Source organism: Apium graveolens, chromosome 5 (assembly GCF_009905375.1).
Source record: "Apium graveolens cultivar Ventura chromosome 5, ASM990537v1, whole genome shotgun sequence".
NCBI lineage: Eukaryota > Viridiplantae > Streptophyta > Magnoliopsida > Apiales > Apiaceae > Apium > Apium graveolens.
In genome coordinates, this window is record NC_133651.1 from 256,144,134 (window position 1) to 256,150,372 (window position 6,239).

The following is a 6,239-nucleotide window of genomic DNA, read 5'->3' on the forward strand; positions in this document are numbered from 1 at the left end:
AAATAATCTAAGCCAAAAGTGGAAGAACAATATATGAAAGGAAGTATAATATGAAGACCGAAATAAAGATGCAATAAATAGATAAATGCATACAACTTGTAGAGATTTTACAGAGTCCCGTACCTCAAATAAGAGTCACGAACATATTCATAATGAAGGGAAAATAATAACAAAGAATATGTGGAAGAACCCAAGATAGAGAGAGCCTAAAGGCGCACTTCGATGATGATGGAGGGCCTGACAGGCGCACCCCTGTGCTCGTGGGGTGTGGAGAAGGTAGTCCGGAAATGGAAGATCCATGGTGGAATGAACATCAGCCACGGGAATAGCATAATCCTTAGTAGAATCAACACCAGTCACCTCAACTATGACTCTTACCATGCTTTTCTGGCTATGACTCCTACCATGAATATAAGGCATACAATATGAATTATGAAATAAATGCGTAAAAAAAGATACATGTATGAAGATACAAACACAAAAGGCGTGGAGATAACATGTGCGCACATGAAGAAGTACAAGTAAGGTATAACACATAAGAATGGAAATTAAGGAAAAGACTAAATATGCTACTTCTAGTAGGCGCAACCCTAAGGGTGCCCCCCCTTAGGGCACTCCTGAGGGTGTGCACTACTTAGGGCACGCCCAAAATGTACCAGATGAGGACGGGAGGCCCTTCAAAAAGTCCAAATCATCCTTCTTTTTGATGAAAGCTCCTTTCCTTTGATTGGAACCCACATCGGGTTGAAGAATTCCAATCTTCTTCAGGTTATCTTTCGTAACAAGGGTCGTAAGGTTAAAGTCCTCACTAGAAAGAAGAAGTATAGTTCCCACTCTCTCCGTGGTCATACAACTTCTTCACCTTCTGATCATCTATTTTAAAGAACAAGGAAGAATATCACAAAGAAAGAAGATGACGGGAATATTGGTATGATAAATATATAGAAGACAAGTTAGAAAGGTTGACAAGAATCCAAGTTAAAATTGGTGCAGACTCTCTCAACATCATACAACTAGAAGAATATGTCTTTGGACTTCTTGTCATTTCTCTTCTTTTCCTTCAAAAATCCAAACAACTTGTGATGAAGACGAGCAACTAGATAGAAGAAACCTTTGACACCCCGACGAACATCAAGCTTATGGCGATCATATAACACAAACAAAGCTACCGCCAACTTCCAACTGTTAGGAGACAACTGAAGAGGCGCCATATCGATCCACTCCAAGATGACCTGAAGAAAGAATGAAAAGGTGCACCAAAGCCAAGATCCACCAAAATTAAGGAGATTACCATTAGAGGAGATAACCATCAGAAGAATCCTAAAGTTCTCGTTGTAGTTGAAAATGTGACATCTCATGAATGAAAGTGGACCAATCCTCCAGTCAATACTGATTACTCTGAATGTGTACTCCACTTATAGCCTCATCCATATGTCTTCCCGACACATCGGAACGAACGTCAAAATTGGATGCTCTAAGGTCAAGAGACATAGTGATATTCCCTTGACGAATCCGCTCTAGCAAGGACTCGCAAGATGAAGTAATGACGATAGTAGATGAGATAGTGACCATAGCGAAAAATGGAAAGCCCCAACCAAAGGTTGAACTCCTCAAACAAGTAAAAAGGCAAAGAAGAATCACCGTTCAACTAAGTTAAAGATGAAACCAATGAGTTAAAAGCATGCCTTTATAAAATATATTTATATATATATATTTTAGATGATTTTTGTCCTTATATTTATTATGTTTTGCACTGATCTGGATATTTATTTAATAGATTTTGATGTTTTATTATAGGTTACAAGGAAATTCTAGACTTGGAAGAATTTAGAGCAAAAAGTCATATTTTAAAGTGAAAATAGAGCAAAATTCGTATTATTGGGCTACACGGACTACCCATATTATTTGGGCCGTATTTAGAGATCCTAAAGTCCACTTTTAATGATCTTATAGCCCACATGAAGCTTATACAATTCTTTTTAATTTAAAGAAGGTCCAATAAGGAGAATTAAATTCGAGCAGCCTAGAAACTGCAGTGAACAGATAGCTACAACTTTTTTATTACTCGGTCTAGAATTTTCACTTATAATTTGATTAGAATAATAAAATACTTTTATTATTAGACTAGACATCAATTATTATTATTAGCTTGGAGAGGACATAGATAGATACGTACTATACACAGAGCTAGGGTTTTTCCTCATATCTTCCATTGTAAGCATTGTATACAATTATTTTAGCGGATTCATTATTCTTCATTAGTATAAAATTTGAGGTATTCCTTATTATATTGTTTTCATTAGTATCTGTTTTATATGGAATTCATCATTATTTTTATCATTTTTACATCTAGTATAAGTGAGTAGGTCCATTCCAGGCGCAAAGGGAAACCATGTTTGCACCACGAATATGCTTTAATTTGATTAGTAGTTTAATGGGTAAATATAATTCTAGTCGATATATTTTAATATTAATATTTGTAATTGGCCAATATCATAGATTAACTGTATCTAATAGGGGTAATAGGTCGGGAGATTTTAGCCACTAGAGACACACATACGATTAGCAGAATTGGAAGTGAAGGGGGAGCATCATTGGATTTTTGCAAGTTTTAATGCTTGGGAAAGATTAACTTTTACTTTAATTCTTGACCACTGAATTGCTATACTTTCGTAATTAGTTTGGTGTAAATATGGTGAACCTGCACCGCTCTAGACCTTTAGCTAATTGATTTAAAAACATATTTAATTTACATTAGTAGTTAGTTTAAAATCTCCAATATTAGTTTTTATCTAGAAAAAAATTCATAATAGTTAAACCGAAATTATTAAAAATTGTCTCCTTGTAGATACGACCTGCACTTGCCACTTTGTACTAGCAATAGACACCATGCGCTTGCGGTTAGATAAAAAAATTACACATCAGGTTTTTTTGGCGCTGTTGCCAGGGAGACGCCTAGTTTCTATAGATTTTAGGTAAATTAATTTAGATTGTTTACTTTGTCTCATTGGAGGTTTACTTCCAATTGAGGCATATTTCACTGCTTTTTCTTGTTTTAGTTATTGATGCCAAGGTCCATAAAAAAAGCAGAATTAACTCCTCTTAGTCCGGATTCTGGGATTACTTGTCAACAATATATAGATCGAAGACGAAAAAAAAGGGAGCAAAATCTCGATGATTCGAAGATAAAAATGGCAAAACTTCCTATTAAATCTTTGAAAAACTATTCACATACCTCTTCGAGTGGTGTACCTATTAGCCTCGCTATGTCAACTATTGAAGCAACAAATTTTGAAATAAGACCGGTGTTTCTTACTATGATCCAACAGAATCGGTTTTCTGGTCTTTTCTTTGAAGACCCTATATTTCTTTTACAAAGGTTTCAACAACTATGCTCTACCATCAAGTATCGGGGTGTCACTACGGACCAACTGTAAGTCATGTTGTTCTGGTTTTCTCTTCATGACAAAGCTTAAAAATGGCTGAATGATATCAATGTGACTGAGTGGAATGTAATTACTCAAGCTTTTCTTATTCCCTAACAATATACCAACATAATTACAGAAAGGGGTTTGAATGGAATTCTGGTTTCTTTTTTTCTTATATAAAAAATTCTTTCTAAAATATACAACTATGTTTTGAATATGTAAGAATACAAATAAGACTTTGAAAGTATTCAAATAACACAAAGTAAATCAACACAAGTTTAAAAACTTTCTGGTGAGTTTGTATATTCACCAGAGATATATATTGAGAAAATCCCTGTTATGCAAGAATGCACACAACTGCTTACAAGTATTTTACAACTTAGATCTTGAGAGACTAGAGATATAACTTGTTTGCTCTTGTTATTCTTGTAATTATTACTTTTTAAAATATTTGCTACACTTGGTTTATATTGAAGGATTTTGAGCATATAAACGCAACAGAAACAGTAATTAAAAACCTGAAAACCCAGAATTTTTGAAACCCACCGCAGGATCCATGTGAAAATAGATATTTAAATCGTAGATCAGATTGTTTACCTTAAGAAGCTTTACAAATTGGTTGAATAATATAGATCCAAAGATTGTTCAATCACCGCGCATCCCGCTCTCGCGATCTACGCTCTATCAGTATCCATACGAATGCTTGAACTCAAGGATTGGATGTGTACTAGCACAAACTCGTTTCTTCTTGATCTCTCCATCTTCTCTCTTGGAGGCTAGGGTTTTAGTAAAAGTCTTACTCCAAAATCAGCCACACAAGAGATATTATATAGAGAGTAGAAAAATAATTATAACTCTTAACTAATTAGGAGTTATTATTAATTCAAAATTTCTGTTTGTATAATAATTAGGTCACACTTAATTATTTAACAACTGAATTTCATAATTGATATTAGTAAATTTGAAGATCATTTTTATCTAATTAATTAAGTCATACTTAATTAATATTATAAATAATTCGAACTACTTTACTTTAATTTAAATCCAACTTAAATTAAATAATCCTTCAAGCATTTTTTGTGTGTGACCCTATAGGTTATTATAACGATTGCAATGACTTTTAAATATCAGTGATCGATTAAACCTTTCGTGAATAATGTACAACGTAATATAATCCCTTTAACCAAATATTATAGATTAAACAAGAGGCATGTAGTGTGTCATCATCATCATAGTTTAATCCAAGTTTCCTTGATCAATGAGTAGATTATCATATCAAATCAACATTTGAGCGTGGCCACGCATTTCATAGTCTAACTCACACAAGAGGCCAATAATATCACTCCTAAAATAGGAGGGTTAAATCCCATCTATATCATTCATATTTTTCATACGATTTATAATATACCCAATGTCCACTTTTATCATTACCCGGTCCAAGATAACTTTTAATGTAATCAATGTATATTAATTCTCGTATAGAAATATAATGACTTCAGGTCTAAGGACCATTACATCATTATCACTGTGAGAATTACTTATGACACACCAAACATGTAGAATCTCACATTTGGTCTGTCCAACACCATGTACATTTACATCTGCTTGTGTTTTTGTCTTTACTATCAATATACCTATGATCAAGGAGATGTGATCATCAGTTAATAAACACACTAGTCTTAATGCATTATTATCATCCCTTAATAATAATACTCGACTAGGGACCTTTAGGAATATTGATACTATTCTCATAATCTCATTTCTAAGTCACATACTTAGAGATATAGAATTCCTATCATATTTCAAGGACATTTATTAATCTATCATTTATATCACAGTAAATTAAGACATAATAAATTATAAATGGAAAAACCGATATAACATAAACATTAATAATTAAATATCTTAAACTAAAACATTATAGTGTTGTCTCTAGGGCACAAACACTAACAATCTCCCACTTGCACTAGACCCAATCACCCATGTATCTAATACTCATAGAATTTGTACAACCATTGTGTTTATTCTGCGACAAAGCCTTGGTCAGTGGGTCTGCAACATTATCAATAATATTCACTTAACATATATCTCCTTGATCATTAATCTCATTAATAAGGTGATATCGCCTAAGCACATGCCGAAACAGTCTTTTTAGTTGTTTTGAAAGCGTCAATATATTCTGCTTCCATTATAGAATCATCAATTACTTGCTGTGAACTATTTCAGCTAACATTACTTATATTTAGACAAAAAAAACCAGATATAGACACATAATCATCCTTGTCTATCCAGAAATTAGGTTATGAAACTAGTATCAGTGTAACCCTTTACAACTAGTTCCTATCTTCTCCATACACCAAAAATAAATCTTTAGTCCTCTTTAAGTACTTAAGAATATTCTTGACAATTATCCAATGACCCTCACCTAGATTAGACTGGTATATGTTTATCATACTCAAAGCATACGAAATATCAGGACAAGTACATATCATTGCATACATTATAGATCCAATTGCTGAAGCATATGAAGCTTTTCTAAGATGGCCCTTATCATCTAATGAATTAGGGGTTTGTCCTATGAGATCAATATCCCACGAGATATCGGGACATATCCTCTCTTTGCCTCCTGCATTCTAAAATGATGCAATACTTTATCAATGTATGTACTGCGACTAGATCGATTAATTTCCTCAATCTATCTTTATAGATCTTAATGCCTAATATATAAGTAGCATCGCAGGAAAAGTTGTTGTGAATCGATTCCATATTGAAGAAAGAATCGAATATTCATTGATCAAAACATTCACCACA